The 19,200-nt window shown below is 44.2% G+C and overlaps 1 protein-coding gene across 1 annotated transcript in view; it reads left to right on the top strand.

Annotated features, from left to right (window-relative positions):
- Positions 1–4,800: 4,800 nt before the first annotated feature.
- fam110d (family with sequence similarity 110 member D) overlaps positions 4,801–19,200 on the top strand; it is a 44,448-nt gene continuing 30,048 nt past the window's right edge. Inside the window, exon 1 of the mRNA XM_068010978.1 lies at positions 4,801–4,921. The gene's annotated coding sequence lies outside the window, so the exon portion shown is untranslated. The remainder of the gene's footprint in view (positions 4,922–19,200) is intronic.

Consider the following 19,200-nt stretch of genomic DNA (forward strand, 5'->3'; position numbering starts at 1 on the left):
CTGCAATCACTAAACAGAGATTGTACTCTGGGCTTCATTCAGACCCAGCTCCCAGGTGTGAACAGTTAGTACCTTAGTCCTTGCAATTCCCTTGAGAATCTGCATCTTTAAAGAATGATGCATCCTTGTTCGACTTAGGGTTCGGCCTCACAAGTGGAGCTAGACAAATCATTTACACTATTGGCTGTAACATGTTTTATTCATAGCACTTATAACAGGGACTTTGACCAGAAGAGAAGTGATTCTGATGAGGCATTTATGGCTGGGATCTTACTTCATTATTATGTCCTACCCAGTGCTCCTTGTAGCCTCCCAGCTATTTCTCACTGGCCTGTTTTCACTGTCTCCCTGTTACAAATTTATGTCCAGCAAACAAACAGTTTATTGTGAATGCTCATTAAATGCAGAGGGAGTTGATTGTTCTCCTGGTTGCACAGTAGGGTGCTTCCAACAAGCCTCAAGTAATACTTGCTCTACCAGGACAAGTTCCAAAATGAACACAGGATGCTGAGGACAAGGGGGCCACTTAAACAATGTGTAATAGAAAATGATTGATCTGCATGTGTCTATGGTGGCAATAAGAAGTTGACTTTAACAATGTAAACACCAAGATCTGGCTCACATACAGATCTCTCCTGCCCATCAATCAAAACAAGTACCAAATCTAAAAGCTGCTGAAATCTATTACTTTGTGTATGGAGAGCAGGACAACAGACTGCACTGTCGGAGGTGCCAACTTTCGGATAGACAGAAAAGATCCCACGGCACTATTTGAGGGAGTTCTCCCTGATGTCCTGGCCACTATTTGTCCCTCAATCCCCAGGAATATGTGCGTGGACATCAAGTGAGGACAGAATTGGACTTAAGTATGAAGCCTACTACAATCGAATGGTCTGCCAAAACTCACTGCCCGGGCTCACACTTGAGGAAAGTACTGGAGGATGTTAATTCCCATGGTACTGTCCCCCCACTTGCAGGAGGCAAAATATTTAAGTGGTCTGGAGAAGAAAGACACAATATTGCTAGTGCCCCATCTACAGCTCAGGCTTTATCATCTCTGAATCGAAGAAATTTTTAGACCACAAAATATAATGTTAAAGGAACATTGTTGTGACCTCAACATCACATTGTTCTCATTTTTCCTTGCACAAGCTCCCCACTCTCATATCTCCTCCACTTCTGGCCTCTTGTGCATCCCCAATTTCCATCCCTCCACCATTGACAGCCATGCCTTCAGTGCCTAGGTCCGAAGCTCTGGAATTCCCTCCCCAAATCTCTTTGCCTCTTTCTCAATCTTTAAGTCACTCCTTAAAACTACCTGTTGGACCAAGCTTTTGGTTGCCTGTCCTAAGTATGTGGGGGCTTGGTGTCAATTTTTGTTTGATAACCATCCTGTGAAATGCCTTGGGATATTTTTACTGTGTTAAAGGCACTATCTAAATGCAAGTTGTTGATACTTGTCAATGGCAGCTGGCTGATGCCAACACATGGATCTGCTGGGGTCTAGTTTCTGACTCTCTGACAAGGTTTGACTCAAAACAAACATTGCACTGACACAATGAATAGGCACATTATACTGGGGACCACGAGTTGTGAAATCTGACCAGCTGAACAGTAGCATTGTGTCTGACAATTAAAGTGTGGATGCCCAGGGAGTCCGCCAAAGGATGAAACATGAAATTGACCATTCCAAGCTGAAATGTGAGTTCCATCCTCCAGTGATGAACAACAATTTTCAGGCCTATTAAGCATGTAATGTGGAGCAGATGTGAAAGCAATGCTGAACCAGTACAAGTGAGGACAGAGAATAGAGTGAGAGAGAGAATGGTAGTAGAAAAGCCCATGTTAAAACAAAGATAAATTCAGGCACAACTGGAAGGGATGTTTACAAAGGATTTCTCCACCAACACCCCCCAACCCTGCCCCACAGTTTCCATTCCTTGAGTTTAGCAAATGTAGCTTTCGTTGTCTTATTCTGTTGTTGTCCCTTTCATTTTTTATAAAGATAAAGCTAATTCCATTAGCCTCATCCTTTATCAATCTATCTAACCTGTTTCTGGATTAAAGTTTCATGCTTAATGAATATCCACCATCTTGCAGAGGTCACATTGTAAAGTGTTGAAAGAATAATAAGAATTAAAAAAAAAAATGACAGCCCATCATTTCCTGATGGTTTTATTATGACCTTGGGAACCTAGCCTTTCCATCAGGCCTGGAGCCTGGGATTTACGAGCATTTGCCAATCTACAGCAACTTCCATCAGTAATTAGCCTCTAATTGACCTGAGTGTGATCCTAGTTGTGTGGCTTCCCCAAAGGCAGTATGTGAGTGGTGGCCTTAAACTAAACATTGCAACCATGTTACAAATCCCACACTACCCATGAGCAATGCCGTGGGAGACATACTAGCACCGATTTTGTTGACATTGTACAGAGCCTATCTGCCCTCTCAGATAATCCCATGGCATTATTTTGAAGAAGCACAGGGGAGGTCTCCCTAGTGTCTTGAGCCAATATTTATCCCTCAACCAACATCACTAAAATAAATGATCTGGTCACTATCACATTGCTGTTTGTGGGAGCTTGCTGTGCACAAATTGGCTGCCGTGTTTCCTACATTACAACAGTGACTACACTTCAAAAGTATTTCCTTGGTTGTAAAGCACTTTGGGACATCCTGAGGTTGTGAAAGGCACTAAGTAAACGCAGGTATTTCTGTCTTCTTTCTTATTACTTTTTTATTTTGCCCCAGTTCACATCTTGCAAAGTGCAGTTGGTGTCAGGTCACCTTTAGGCTCTGTCAGACTGGCTCTGGATTGACCATGATGTGGAGAGAAGGCACAGTGTATGTGTTTCCTGGCCTAGAGGGCAGACTGAGCAGTTAGGGTCTAAAATACAACGTGCCCAGTGTTCCTTGCAGTAAACTAGCCACACTGATCCAGAGTCTGAATTCCTGTTGTCACTCAATTTACCCCATAAAATCATACAGCACAGAAGGAGGCCATTCAACCCATCGTGCCTGGGCTGGCTGTCTGAAAGAGCTATCCAATTAGTCCCACTCCCCCTGCTCTATCCTCATAGCTCTGCAGATGTTTCTCCTTTTCAAGTATTTATCCGATTCCCTTTTGAAATTCTAAATCACAACAACAGCTTACATTTATAATAGCACCTTTAACATTATAAAACGACCCAAGGCACTTCACAGGAGCGTCATCAAAGTTTGACACCAAACCATGTCAAGAGAGGTTAGACGAGTGGTCAAAGAGGTAGGTTTTAAGGGGCATCTTAAAGGAGGAGAGAGAGTTAGATAGAGGTAGAGTTTTACGGTGGGTATCCCAGAAATTAGGGCCTAGGCAGCTGAAGCCATGGCTTCCAATGGTGGCATGATAAAAATCAGAGGTCAGAATTGGAAAAGTACAAAGATCTGAGAGAATTGTAATAAACAATTTCTCTTCATCTCCACTCTTTTTTTTTGCCAATTACCTTAAATATGTGTCCTCTGGTTACCATGGCTCCTACCAGTGGAAACAGTTTCTCCATATTTACGGTATCTAAATCCAGTCATGATTTTGAAAGCCTCTATTAATTCTCCCTTTCTTCTTCTCTGCTTTAAGAAGGTTAATCCCACCTTCTCTAAACTCTGTACGTAACTGAATTCCTGCTACCATTCTACTTATTCTCCTCTTCACCCAATTCCACCATCTTAAGATCATTTCAATAGCATGGCACCCAGAATTGGGCACAATTGAGGCCTAACCAGTGATTGAATAGATGTTCATGTGAGGTGATTGAAATCGTGTCCCCCATATCTCACAGCAATCCTATGTCAGCATCTGGCAGCACTGAAAACATCAGCACATCATTTAAATGAGAATTTATGCTAACTGCCCAAATCTCACTTTACAATAGCCAGCGTGTCATATTCCTCCATCTGCAGAAATTCATAGATGTCTTACCAGCTTCCACCAATAGGAGGAGTGCAACCCACACGCTGAAGACAAACCAAGAGTTGAGTATCTTTCTCTTGCACTTGTATCCATATTACAGCACTGCTCCTTAAAAGACAATACTTGCATTTCTGTTGTGCCTTTCATGACCTCTGGATGTCCCAAAGTGCTTTACAGCCAATTAAGTACTTTTTTGAAGTACAGTCACTGTTGTAGGAAATGTGGAAGCCAATTTGCACACAGCAAGCTCCCACAAACTGCAATGTGATAATGATCAGATTATCTGTATTAGTGATGTTCGTTGAGGGATAAATATTGACCCCAGGACACTGGGGAGCTCCATGGCTCTTCAAAATATTCTTGGAGGCTTCATCACATTACCTCAGCTCTACGTTTCCACCATTGGTCTCCTGACATGTCCATCCTCATGGAGTTCTGCCTTCCCATGACTAATTAAAAACTCAACAGACTCTTTGTTGCGGATTGGATAATTCTTTATGGCTAATAAACAAAAAGAGAATTAAAATATACAATTTATTAACACTCCTCTGAGTTTTCTCCCTGGGGTTTGCTTGCAGCAATGTCCTGGAGATTAACTTTTAATTCCGGGCGACTCCAGGACAGTCCTGGAGGGTTGGCAACTCTAATGCCCTGTGGAGGCACCCACTGGTTGCAAAAATGGCAGAGCTTCAAGTCACTGTTTCCCTTTGGCATCTTATTCCTAGCCACCCCTCTGAAGAAGTAGTAAGTGGAGCATTCCTGTTGGGGAGGGTGGTAGGCGGGGAAGGAAGGGTGAAACTGGTGGTTCAGTCCTAATTCTGCAGTGATACAGTGTGTAGTTAGTTCATAGCAGTACTTGTCTCTGGAGTGCATGCTGCAGGAGTGCCTTTAACACAATGTTGACCAGAGAGGAGGCATCGAGAGGATGTTTTCTACTGGAAATTCCCAATGATGGTCACAGTCTGCTTTGTGGAGGTCAGTGTGTCTTTTCATTACAAATTACCAATAATTTGAGCTTAATGTGGGGTTTGAATGTGAGACTACTTGCAGTTAATTACAAGTGTGTTGACTTAACTAGCTCACTCTGTGTAAAATCTGCTTTTCAGGTGACTGTTCCTTTATGATGTCTTGCATGTTGCATAGCTGTTGTGTTAAACAGGCTAAATGCTTTACCATATGTCTGGGTGTACCAACAATAAATGAATCCGGTTCCTGCCATCAGCTACTGTTTAACTTTACTTTGCTGGCCCACAGCCTTCTCAGACATTAGGGTAAAACTAACAACAAAAGTTCAATAAGTATGTAATTGTGTAATTGTAATTTAGACAGGATCCTGCTTTGTTGAATCTTACAGGGAACTTCCTCACTTTAGAACTTGTTCCCTCCTGATTGTTCCAGCTGGATGGAAAAGGAAATCTTGCATGTATATAGCAGGATGTTCCAAGAAGTACTGTTTGTAGTCACTCTTGCAATGTAAGAAGTGCAGTGGTCAACTTGTGGTCAGCAAGCTCCCACAAGCAGCAGTTTGATAATGACCAGATAACCTGTTTTAGTGGTTGGTTAAGGTATAAATATTGGTCAGGGTAGAACTGGGGAGAATTCTCCTGCTTTTCTTTAAGGTAGTGCTGTGGAATCTTTTACGTCCATCTGAAGGGGCAGACAGGTCGCGGTATAATGTCTTATCCAAAAGACGACACCTCTGATAGTGCCGCACTCCCTTAGGACTGCACTGGGGAGTGCCAGCTTGGCTTATGTGCTCAAGTCTCTAGAGTGGGGCAGGAAGCAAGAACTTTATGACTCAGAAGCGCTACCCACTGATCTACGGCTGAACATTCACTGCTTAGTTTCTGTCCCTCTGCTCTTTGAGAAGCCGTCATAGAGTTATACAGCACAGAAACAGGCCCTTCGGCCCATCGTGTCTGTGCCGGCTATCAAGCACCTAACTATTCTAATCCCATTTTCCAGCACTTGGCCAATAGCCTTGTATGCTACGGCATTTCAAGTGCTCATCTAAATGCTACTTAAATGTTGTGATGGTTCCTGCCTCTACCACCTCTTCAGGCAGTGCGTTCCAGATTCCAACCACCCTCTGGGTGAAAAATGTTTTCCTCAAATCCCCTCTAAACCTCCTACCTTTTACCTTAAATCTATGCCCCCTGATTATTGACCCCTCCGCTAAGGGAAAATGTTTCTTCCTATCTAACCTATCAATGCCCCTCATAATTTTGTATACACCTACAGGGATTCATGGCTACCAGAATCCATCAGGTGCCTCATGCAACTGACTGTTCATCATGTGTGGGCCTAGGTGGTGAGCACTGGCCAGCTATTCGACTGTGTGGTCCATCAAAACTGACGGCCACACTTTTCAGTAGACAGCAATCAGCAGCAGGAAACTTGTCTCATTGTTTGTATTTTTTGACCACTCCCTAACCCATTGGTGCTGAGCCCAGTGGAAGCACTTCTACCAGATGCTGTTCTGGCATCCAAGCACGTTTGAGAGGAACAGGAGACTTTCGAACATTGATTCCCAAAGCTCTCCACCACTGAGGGTTTTTGTCATCTCATGTCTGGGTCTGTTGTAGTCTAATTGATAGATATTGATTGCTAAGATTAATCAACGACTCCATTACGTGGTATCAGGCGACCACCAGGATGGTAGAAAGTGAACTAGATGGACTTGGGTCTTTTTTATTCAACTGGTTCCTATGTTCCTGTATCAGCTAGCTTCTGCAGACAGGGGATTCAGTCAGGGGACTTGCAACTCTGTGTTGTTCAGTTGTGTGTAATGCATGTTTTATTTAATCTGGAGACTTTCAATTAGAGACTCAATTTGTGATGGGAGAAAAATAACATGGAGCGGGGTTAAAAAGAATCAAAGTAACTTTAAGCTTTTTCTTTTTGGTTTCAGACCTTCCCCTCTCAGTAACACAGATTTTAATTGGTCATATTAACCTACAACTCTCTGAGATTTCTGTGCTCCTCCAGTTCTGACGTCTTGTGCATTTCTGATTTTAATCACTCCACCATTAGTGGCCGTGCCTTCAGCTGCCTGGACCCTAAACTCTTGAATTTCCTCCTTAAACCCCTCTGCCTCTCTATCCTCCTTTTAGACACTGTTTAAAACCTACCCCTTTGACTAAGCTTTTGGTCACCTGCCCTAACATCTGCTTATGTGGCTCAGTGTCAAATTTTGACAGCTACCGCTCCTGTGAAACACCTTGGGACATGTGGTAGAGGCCCAAATTGGAAGAGCGTCGAGATCTCGGAGGGTTATAGAGCTGGGTCAGGGTTACAGAGGTAGGGAGGGCTGTGGCCATGAAGGAATTTGAAAATTAGGATGATAATTTTAAAATCGAGACATTGCTGGACTGGGAGTCAATGTAGGTTAGTGAGCGTAGGGGCGATGGATAAACAGGACATTCTGCGAGTTTGGATGAGAGTCTGTATTTACCTAGCTGACATGGTGGGGGAACATTCAGAGTGCTGGCTCCAATACTGCCGCTGCCACATACATGAAGCTTGGCCATGCACTGCTTCTCAAAAGTCACAATTGTGACTTTTAAGTCTCAGGCCGCAAACCTTCCAGTGTTTCAGGAGGAAGGGGATGGGAGGGGAAAAGGTGAATGCAAGCCAGAAATGTTCAAAGTTCACCGCCTGTGATCACTGCTCACGCCCTCTCCTACCCTGCAAAACCAGCCACAGGGTTATCTGTGCAATGGCAGGAGTGCTTGCTGCTGGTGGCAATTTTGGCTCTAAAAATGCCTTGGAGAGCCCTGAGGAGGACATCAGCCCTTTAGACGGTAGGGCTGTCCTAATGACAGAGCCTGAGTCAGGTTAAGCACTCTACGTCGGCAGCACCTCCCAAACATGCCACCTCTACCATCTGGATCTACAAGACCAGCAAGTGCACGGGAACATCAACACCAAGTCACGTACCATCCTGACTTGGAAAAATTTCGGCTGTTCCTTCTTCATCATCAGATCAAAATCCTGGAACTCCCTACCTAACCGCATTGTGGGTGTACCTACACGATATGGACTGCAGTGGTTTAAGAAGCCGGCTCACCACCACCTTCTCAATGGTATCTAAGGATGGACAACAAATGCCAGTGACCTCCACATCCTGACAATGAATAAAAAACAATTGACAGTAGTGTGCAGTAAGCCACTAGTTATTAACCCACTCCTCTTTACCTGCCTCTGGTATTTGTTCAAAAGCTGTTAATTTCTAACATCTTTCAGTTCTGATGAAAGGTTGTCGACCTGAAACATTAACCCTTGCTTCACCCTCCATGGCTATTATCTGGTCTTTGTTTTAATTTATTCTCGGAATCTGAGCGTTGCTGATCTGCCCATCCTTTAGTTGCCCTTGAGAAAGTGATGGTGAGCCACCTTCTTGAACCACCCACACTTCTGTTAGGTAAGGAGTGACCTGCTGTGTATTTTTATTTCAGATTTCCAGCATTGACAGTATTTTGCCTGACGTTTTACCAGTTACAAAGCTGTGTTTATTGGTGAGAGATCTGTAAGGTGTCTCTCCAAGGATTCTCCTGCCCTTACACCAACATCTTGGTTATATCCAATCAAAAGGTTACTGGAAGTACTGTAAAACCTAGATGAGTGGGCTGCTGGATTGTGTTACAATTTGAGAACTACATCTCGTTTGCACTAATGTTAGCAAGATTAGTTTATTTTAAAACAAAGTTAATTCCTTTCCTACTGAGACTTTGGAAAGTTGCAACAAGTCGGCAGAACAGAAACAGGCCATTCGGCCCGACTGACCAATGCTGTTGTTTATACTTCACATGAGCCTCCTCCCAGCCCATTTCCTCTAACCCTATCAGCATATCCTTCTATTCCTTTCTCCCTCAGATTTCTCCTTAAATGCATCTTTGCTATTTAACTGTGGTGGTAAGTTCTACATTCTAACCACTCTCTGGGTAAAGAAATTTCTCCTCAATATCATACTGGATTTTAGATTAGATTAGATTAGAGATACAGCACTGAAACAGGCCCTTCGGCCCACCGAGTCTGTGCCGAACATCAGCCACCCATTTATACTAATCCTACACTAATCCCATATTCCTACCAAACATCCCCACCTGTCCCTATATTTCCCTACCACCTACCTATACTAGTGACAATTTATAATGGCCAATTTACCTATCAACCTGCAAGTCTTTTGGCTTGTGGGAGGAAACCGCAGCACCCGGAGAAAACCCACGCAGACGCAGGGAGAACTTGCAAACTCAACACAGGCAGTACCCGGAATCGAACCCGGGTCCCTGGAGCTGTGAGGCTGCGGTGCTAACCACTGCGCCACTGTGCCACCCCAAATTTATTGGTGACAATTTTATATTTATGGCCCCTTGTTTTGGATTCACCCACAAGTGGAAACATTTTTTATGTCTACCCTGTCAAACTCTTTCAGAATTTTAAAGCCCTTTATCAAGTCACCCATCTAGAGACACGAGCCCCAGACTGTTCATCCTTCCCTTCTAAAAATTGAGGTAGGAAGTACAAAAGCCTCCAAATCCAGTACCTCAGTAGATAAGTGCAGTGATTAACATAATCAGTACAAACCACGAAAGTCTCAGATACCATCCCTAGGCTGTGCTAAGTTAGCTGATCTCAGCCTGGATGACCGTGAGAGTGGGGTCAGGGGAGGGTGGGGTGGTGGTGTTGGTGGCAGCAGGGTGTGGGAGAGGAGGGCTATGTTTGTCTTCAGTATCCCTGGGTTAGGAAGGGGAAACCCTCATCCTGATTGCAATCCCGTGATTCCTTCTAGGTAACACCTTTGTTTCGTACTACAAGGAAAGGGTGTGATGCCCTCACATTGGAAAAGTCAACTGCCATGCTCAGTTTAATGTTGCACACGGAGAATGGTTACATGAAGAGAGTGCTGGAACTATATGGCAGTCCGTCAGCATCTGCGGAGTTCTGACAAAGGGTGTCCACCTGAGACAGTTGCCTTTCCCTTTAAGCAGCTAACAAGAACTTGCATTTATGTAGCGTCTTTCACAACCTCAGGATATCCCAAAATGTTTTATGGCCAATTATGTACTTTTGAAGCATAGCCACTATTGTAATTTAGGGAAACAGGGCAGTCAATTTGTGTGCAAAAGGATTCCACAAACAACAATGTGATAATGATCAGGTAATCTATTATCCTTTGGTTGAGGGATAAATATTAAGCAGGACACTGGGGAGAATTCCCCTGCTCTTCTTTGAAATAGTGCTGAGAGATTTTTTACATCCATTCAATAGGGCAGATGGGACCTCCATTTAACGTCTCACTCGAAAGAAGGTACCTCCAAAAGTGCAGCACTCCCTCAGTGCTGCACTGGGCCTGTCAGCCTAGATTTTTGTGCTTGAGCCACTGGAGGGGTCCCAGAGGTCAGAGAGCCACTGCTGATTCAGACATTGCTCTGTATTTCCAGCACTCAGATCCTTCTTATCTCCAACATGTTGAATAGTCAGTGTGGTGTATACCCATGGCCCCCCTGTACCCACTGTGCACCGAGTACCCATGACATCCAGTATCCATGGCGCCCCATCCCAACACAGAGCCAGCACATTGATGGAGAAACTTGGGCAAAAGAAAGGGTTTTAGCCTCTTACATGGGCTGTTTTTTTTGAAGTGTGAGATTTCCAAATGCTGATGGGCAAGAGGTTTTAATTGTTGAGCCTGACACAACTATGACGTCAATTCGGATATTTTTGAAGGGCATTGGTGCACTGCGTGGGAGTGAGGCTGCAGTTTCTGTCTCCGGATCTACAGAATAAAACCTCTGTTTTCCAAAATAAAACAAAATGCACAGTCATCCCCCGAAAGGATTCTAGTCAACAAGTAGTAACTGGGTCTGGTTGGTGAGCGGGGAGGTCATGCACAGAGCAGGTTTGAAAGGTCACAGTGGCCGTAGTCAGAAGATAAACAGAGAGCGGATAGATTAAAGGCATAGAGTGCTCATTTGTTTTCTTCTGTGTCCAGATGACTCTTTAGTTCTAAATTTTTGAGAGGGCAGGCAGGGCCTTGGTGTACCATCTCATCTGAAAGATGGCACCTTGGACAGTGCAGCTCTCCCTCAGTACTGCACTGAAGGCGGTGGGGGGGGGGGGGGAATATACAGCCTACCAGAGTAGATCACAATTGCTACCGCTTGTCCAGCTGCATCCACTCTATCCAGTAGGATTTGTGCTTGCAGGCAAGTGGGGAGAACCCCCAGGGACAGGTCCAATGGGACTGGTTCCATTGGTGAACTTGAGCTGACCTGCCTCTTTCACTGACAACAGACTGGGTTCTGAATTTCCCTTGCCAAATGTGTTACTGAGGCCGTCAACTTCCACCTCCGTAATATCGTCCGTCTCCGCTCCTGCCTCAGCTCATCTGCTGCTGAAACCCTCAACCAAACTATTGTGATCGCCAGCCTCGATTATTCCAGTGCTCTGCTGGCTGAAATAAAGTGTGGGATAGACACAGCATCAGAGAGAGAAAAGGCAGGTTTATGTATTAGGAGGCAATGCTGATGAAAGGTCTCTTCATTAATCCATCCTTTCGCTTTCAAATGCTGATTGACCTGGTATGTACTTTTTCTGCTTTTAATTCCTATAACTAGCATCACTAAAACAGGCTATCTGGTCATAATCACATTGCTGTGAGTGGGATCTTGCTGTGCACAAATTGTCTGGGACTGACGTATGAGGAGAGATTGAGTCGGTTAGGATTATATTCACTGGAGTTCAGAAGAGTGAGGGGGAAATCTCATAGAAACCTATAAAATTCTAACAGGATTTGACAGGATAGATGCAGGAAGGATGTTCCTGATGGTGGGGGAGTCCAGAACCAGAGGTCATAGTCTAAGGATACGGGGTAAACCTTTCAGGACTGAGATGAGGAGAAATTTCTTCACCCAGTGAGTGATGAGCCTGTGGAATTCACTACCACAGAAAGCAGTTGAGGCTAAAACATTGTATGTTCTTAAGAAGAAGTTAAATATAGCTCTTGGGGCGAAAGGGATCAAAGGGTATGGGGGGAAAGCGGGAATAGGTTACTGAGTTGGATGATCAGCCATGATGATCATGAATGCCGGAGCAGGCTCGAAGGGCCGAATGGCCTACTCCTGCTCCTATTTTCTATGTTTCTATGCCTGCCTCGTTTCCTACACTACAGCAGTGCCTGCACTTCAATAAGCGTTCATTGGTTATAAAACACTTTTGGCTCTCCTAAGTTCATGAAATGCGCTATAGAAATATAAATCTCTTTCTCCCTCTTTTTCTCTCTCTCTCTCTCTCTATTTTGCATGTGCTCTCTTGTTGCCTTGCGCGTGCTCTCGCTCTCTCTTTCACTTACGAGAGGAATTGACAATAAAAGTAAGGATGTTATGCTTCAGTTGTACAGGGCATTGGTGAGATCACATCTCAAATACTGTGTGCAGTTTCGGTCTCCTCATTTAAGGAAGGATGTGAATGCGTTGGAGGCAGTTCAGAGGAGGTTTACTAGATTGATACCTGGAATGAGCGGGTTGTCTTATAAGGTTGGACAGACTGGGCTTGTTTTCACTGGAGTTTAGAAGAGTGAGGGGAAACTTGATTGAAGTATAAAGATCCTGAACGGTCTTGACAAGGTAAATGTAGAAAGGATGTTTCCTCTTGTGGGTGAGTCCAGAACTAGGGGGCATGGTTTTAACGTTGGGGGTCGTCCTTTTAGGACAGAGATGAGGAGAAATTCTTTCTCTGAGGGTTGTGTGACTTTGGAACTCTCTGCCTCAGAAGGTGGTGGAGGCGGGGTCATTGAATATTTTTAAGGCGGAGGTAGATAGATTCTTGTTAAGCAAGGGAATAACAGTTTATCAGGGTAGATGGGAGTGTGGCATTTGAAACACAGACAGATCAGCCATGATCTTATTGAATGGCGGAGCAGGCTCGAGGGGCCGAATGGCCTACTTCTGCTCCTGATTCATATGTTTGTATGTACTCTCTCTTCGCTCTCTCTTGTTCAATGAAGCTCCTCACACTTTGTGGAATTCTCAAAAATCCTTTTAATTCTGTCTTTGCCTGGAACTCAAACCTGTCAATTCTTTAGTCAAGGCTTCATCGCTCTCCCTGGTCTCTTGTGCCTTCCCCAGCACAGGATGCAATCAGTCATCTTTGCTTCTTATCGTTGCACTTTACTGACCAGCTAACGAAACCCAGATGTCTGTGTGAAGCTGACTGACTTATTTGACATCCATCAGCACTGAGAAGTCCCAGAGACACTGCAGTTCTTTCCAGGTTGTGTATTATTGATATTCATATTATTACAGGTCTCAGGATTACCAACTCTGGCCGGGCATATTCCTGCAGTCTTCATCACATGACCTGCCTCCAACTGCTTCATCCAGTCAAACAGTCATTTATCCATCTTCAATATTTTTATAACTAATATCCAAAGAAAATGAAAAATGACATTTTTTTTTTAATGGGCCAATGATATTCTTCCCTGGATGTTGCATACAGCAGTGTCCAGGAGATTAAATTTAATTCCTGGGGGCTCCAGGCCAATCCTGGAGAGTTGGCAACCTCTAACTGCCTCAGAAACCTGCAGCTATTTGATTTCTTTGGGAGCTTATAACTGCTTACCCCTTCTAAACTATGTGGGGCCCCAGAGAGAGGCAGCCACCTTAATAAAACACAGCACTTATTTGCTTTTAAAGTTTATTCCAGATCTGTCCGTCATTACTGACAATTTTGGTTGAAGGCCTAAGGCCTGTGCAAACCAACACCACAGAGAGTAGGAGAGGAGACAAAATGAATCCAGGGTTGCCAGCTGTGGTTGCAGATATTCCTGGAGGGTTTGAACACATGGTGACTGGTCGCATGACATACAATCATGCGACATTTGCAATTGTTATTGTACATAACTTTATAAAGGTTGGGACCCCGGTACTTGATAAACTCTGCTCCCTCACCACCGACTCCATCCCTTTCCTAGAGCATTGCCTGAGGCTGAACCACACCACTTGCGCCCTTGGTGTCTTATTTGATGTTGAGCTGACCCCAACCCCATAACATCTCCATCACCAAGACTGCTTATGCCCACCTCTGTAATGTTACCTGTCTCCATCCCTGCTTCATTTGCTGCTGAAAGCCTCAGTCATGCCTTTGTTATATCTGGGCACAACTATTCCAGTGTTCTACTTGTCAGCCTTGCATCTTACACCCTTCCTAAACTTGAACACATCTAAAACCCTGTTGCCCGTAACCTAATTCCCATCAACCTTTGTTCACCCTCACTCTTCCCTATCTCTGTAACCTCCTCCAGCTCTGCAACTCTTCGAGATCTCTGCACTTCTCCCATTCTGGCCTTTTGAACATCCCCGACTTCCTTTGCTTCACCATCGGCAGCCGTGCCTTCAACTGTCTAGGTCCTAAGTTCTGGAATTCCCTCCCTCACCCTCTTCGCTCCCTACCCCTATCTCCTCCTTTAAGATGCCCTTTAAAACCTACATCTTTGAGAGAGCTTTTGCTCCAAATATCTCTTTAAGCAGAAAGTTGTGATCTGGAATGCACTGCCTGAGAGGGTAGTGGCTAGAGATTCAGTAGTAACTATCAAAATGGAATTGGATAAATACTTGGGCCAAATGGCCTACTTCTGTGCAATGTCTATGAATTTATGCGGCTCAGTGTCAAATTTTGTCTGATAGCCACTCCTGTGAAGCGCCTTGGGATGTTTTACTACTCTAAAGGCGCTATGTAAATGCAAGTTGTTTTTTTCTTGCAAACGTGCTGCTGTAAAACAGTTTCACCCATGCAAGTGTGAAAATGAGACACTGTGTTGCTTATGTTTGCTGCAACACCTAAGTTTAACTGTTATTTAAAATATATCAGGAGAAAACTGGCTTGTGGTGTGAAATTTTCGCTCCTCCAGTTTTACTGGGAGTTTATCTGGTTCCAAACCAGATGCTGGTCTCTCCCATCGGACACAGATGTTTTCTGTAGTTTGAATTATTAATACACTTCTGGAAAAAAAAACTCACTGGCTGCAGATTTCTGAGGGAATCTTCAGTGTAGTGAGTTCCTCTCTAATACTCTTTAACTTGCTCTTCACATTTATAGTAGTATTTTTTTTTAAAAGGATTTTTTTTTAATTGTAAGCAGAAAATGCTGGGTATCTGGCAACACTGGCATCTACCCGGCAATGTGGAAAATTGCCCAGGTATGTCCTGTACACAAAAAACAGGACAAGTCCAACCCGGCCAATTACTGCCCCATCAGCCTACTCTCAATCATCAATAAAGTGATGGAAGGTGTCATCAACAGTGCTATCAAGCAGCACTTGCTTAGCAATAACCTGCTCAGTGATGCTCAGTTTGGGTTCCGCCAGGGCCACTCAGCTCCTGACCTCATTACAGCCTTGGTTCAAACATGGACAAAAGAGCTGAACTCAAGAGGTAAGGTGAGAGTGACTGCCCTTGACATCAAGGCAGCATTTGACCGAGTATGGCATCAAGGAGCCCTAGCAAAACTGGAGTCAATGGGAATTGGGGAAAACTCTCTGCTGGTTGGAGTCATACCTAGTGCAAAGGAAGATGGCTGTGGTTGTTGGAGTTCAATCATCTGAGCTCCAGGACATCACTGCAGGAATTCCTCAAGGTAGTGTCCTATGCCCAACCATCTTCAGCTGCTTCATCAATGACCTTCCTTCAATCATAAGGTCAGAAGTGGGGATGTTCGCTGATGATTGCACAATGTTCAGCATCATTCGCGACTCCTCACATACTGAAGCAGTCCGGGTAAAAATGCAGCAAGACATGGACAATATCCAGGCTTGGGCTGATAAGTGGCAAGTAGCATTTGCGCCACACAAGTGCCAGGCAATGACCATCTCCAACAAGAAAGAATCTAACCATTTCCCCTTGACATTCAATGGCATTACCATCGCTAAATCCCCCACTATCAACATCCTAGAGGCTACCATTGACCAGAAACTGAACTGGAGTAGCCATATAAATACCGTGGCTACAAGAGCAGGTCAGAGGCTAGGAATCCTGCGGCGATTAATTCACCTCCTGACTTCCCAAAGCCTGTCCACCATCTACAAGGCACAAGTCAGGAGTGTGATAGAATACTCTCCACTTTCCTTGAGTGTGTACCATCTCCAATTACACTCAAGAAGCTCAACACCATCCAGGACAAAGCAGCCCGCTTGTTTGGCACCCCATCCACTAACATTCACTCCCTCCACCACCGATGCACAGTGGCAGCAGTGTGTACCATCTACAAGATGCACTGCAGCAACGCACCAAGGCTCCTTAGACAGCACCTTCCAAACCTGCGACCTCTACCACCTCAAAGGACAAGAGCAGCAGATGCATGGGAACATCACCACCTGCAAGTTCCCGTCCAAGTCACACACCATCCTGACTATGTCGCCGTTCCTTCACTGTCGCTGGGTCAAATTCCTGGAACTCCCTTCCTAACAGCACTGTGGGTGCACCTACCCCACATGGACTGCAGCGGTTCAAGAAGGCAGCTCATCACCACCTCCTCAAGGGCAATTAGGGATGGGCAATAAATGCTGGCCTAGCCAGCGATGCCCACATCCCAGGAATGAATTTTAAATAAAAGAAACAGCAGGTCGATCAGTCAGTGCCTGAAAGAAAAAGGTAGATCTCAAATACCAGGGGTTGATTTACATCTAACTGAGAGGGCAGACGGGGCCTCTGTTGAATATCTCACCTGAAAGGCAACACCTATGACTTGGAAGCATCGAATCATAGAATAATACAGCATGGAAGGAGGCCATTTGATCCATCATGTCTATTCTGGCTTTTTGAAAGAACATAAGAACTAGGAGAAGAAGTAGACTGTACAACCCCTCGAGCCTGCTCCGCCATTCAATCATGGCTGATCGTTGCCTCAGCTCCACTTTCCCGCTTGCTCCCCATATCCCTTGATTCCCTGAGACCAAAGATCTGTCCATCTTAACCTTAAATATATTCAACGATGCAGCATCCACAACCTTCTGGGGTAGAGAATTCACAAGCCTCTGAGTGAAGAAATCTCTCCCCATCTCCGTCGTAAATGATTGACCCCTTATCCTGAGATTGTGCTCCTGTGTTCTAGATTCCCCAGCCAGGGAAAACAACCTCTGTGTCTACCCTATCCAGCCCCTTCAGAATCTTGAATGTTTCAATGAGATCACCTCTCATTCTTCTAAACTCCAGAGAATATAGGCCCAATTACTCAGCCTCTCATCATAGGACAACCCTCTCATTCCAGGAACCAATCTATTGAACATTCGCTGTACCACCTCCAATGCAAGCATAGCCTTCCTTAAATATGACGACCAAAACTGTGCACCATACTCCAGATGTGGTTTCACCAAAGCACTGTATAAGCAAGACTTCTTTATTATGCTCTAGTCTCCTTGAAATAAAGGCCAACGTGCCATTTGCCTTCCTAATTGTTTGCTGTGCCTGCATGTTAACTTTTTATGTTCCTTGTACCAGTACAACCAAGTCTCTCTCAACATCAACATTTAGAAGTTTCATGCCTTTTAAAAAATATTCTTATTTTCTATTCTTATTACCAAAGTGAATACCCTCACACTTCCCTGAATTATACTTCATCTGCCAATCTGCTGCCCGCTCACTTAGCCTGTCTATATTTCCTTTGAATAAAAGCAAAATACTGCAGATGCTGGAAATCTGAAATAAAAACAGAAAGAGCTAGAAATACTCAGCAGGGCTGGCAGCATCTGTGGAGAGAGAAGCAGAGTTAACGTTTCAGGTCTGTGACCTTTCATCGGAACAAATTTCTTTGAAGCCTCTTTGTGTCCTTCTCACAGCTTACATTCCCACCTAACTTTTTGTATCGTCAGCAAACTTGGATGCATTATTTGGTGTCATCGTCTAAGTTATTAATAAAGATTTGTAAATAGCTGATGTCCAAGAACTGATCCTTGCGGCACTCCACTAGCCTGCCAACTTGAAAATGCCCCATTTATCCCTACTCTCTGCTTCCTGTTTGTAAACCAATCTTCCATCCATGCTAATATATTACCCCCAACTCCATGAGCCCTTATCTTGTGTATTAACCTTTTTGTGTGGCACCTTATTGAGTGCCTTTTGGAAATCCAAGTAAACTGCATATACTGACTCCCCTTTATCTATCCTACTAGTTAATCCTTAAAAAGATCTAATAAATTTGTCAAACATAATTTCCCTTTCATAAAACCATATTGATTCTGCCTGAAAGAGCTATCCAATTTGCACTCCCCTGCCCTTTCCCCAGAGCCCTGTAATTCAATCTGCTTCCACCACTCTTTCAGGCAGTGCATTCCTGATCACAATAATTTGCTGTGTGAAAAAAAAGTTTCCTTATGTTGCCTCTGGTTCTTTTGGCAATAAACTTAAATCTGTGTACTCCAGTTACTGACCCTTCCGCCACTAGAAACAGAAACAGTTTCTTTTTTTTACTCTATTTTAAAATAAACCATTCGCTCCCTCAGTGATGCACTGGGTGAGTTGGCCGAGATTATGGTGTCGGATTTGAACCCATGACCTTCTGATGCAGGAAGGGCTGCCTATCTGTGTTAGGCTGCACCTTTAAGAACAGAAGCATAACCACTTGATGTAAAAATAAAAAAATTATTGGAAACATACAGCAGGTCTCTCAGCATCTGTGTAAAGTATAGACATGTTTCCGAATGGCAACGTTAACTAGTTCCATTAACTATTTGTCTCCACAGATGCTGTCTGACCTGTTGAGTGCTTCCAACTTCCAGCATCCGCAGTGTTTTACATTTTACTGACCGGTTGATGATTGACTGTAATTATTGAGCATTCTCCACCTTTCCTCTTCCCCTCTGTGTTTCCAGCTGTTGTTTGCCAACTTGCAGCTTTGACTGGTTCACAATGGTGTAAAGTGCTTAAAACAGGATCATTACATCATCTACAGAACCCATTGGAGAAAGAGTCTGTTCTCAGGGATTTAAAATGCGAGACGGAGACAGAGAAATAAATGCTGGCAGTTCAAAGCAGTCAATCAGTCTCTGTGAAGAGAACTTTAATGTTTTGAATGTAACTTTTCGTTTGACTTGCTGTGTAGTTCCAGCATTTTGCAGTTTGTTGTTACTATTCTAATGCTCCCCTGCTGACCTCCCATCACCCTCCATAAACTTGAGCTCATTTAAATCCCTGCTGTCAGAGTTATACAGCACAGAAACAGGCCCTTCGACCCATCGTGTCTGTGCCGGCCATCAAGCACCT

Source organism: Heterodontus francisci, chromosome 31, assembly GCF_036365525.1.
Source record: "Heterodontus francisci isolate sHetFra1 chromosome 31, sHetFra1.hap1, whole genome shotgun sequence".
Classification (NCBI taxonomy): domain Eukaryota; kingdom Metazoa; phylum Chordata; class Chondrichthyes; order Heterodontiformes; family Heterodontidae; genus Heterodontus; species Heterodontus francisci.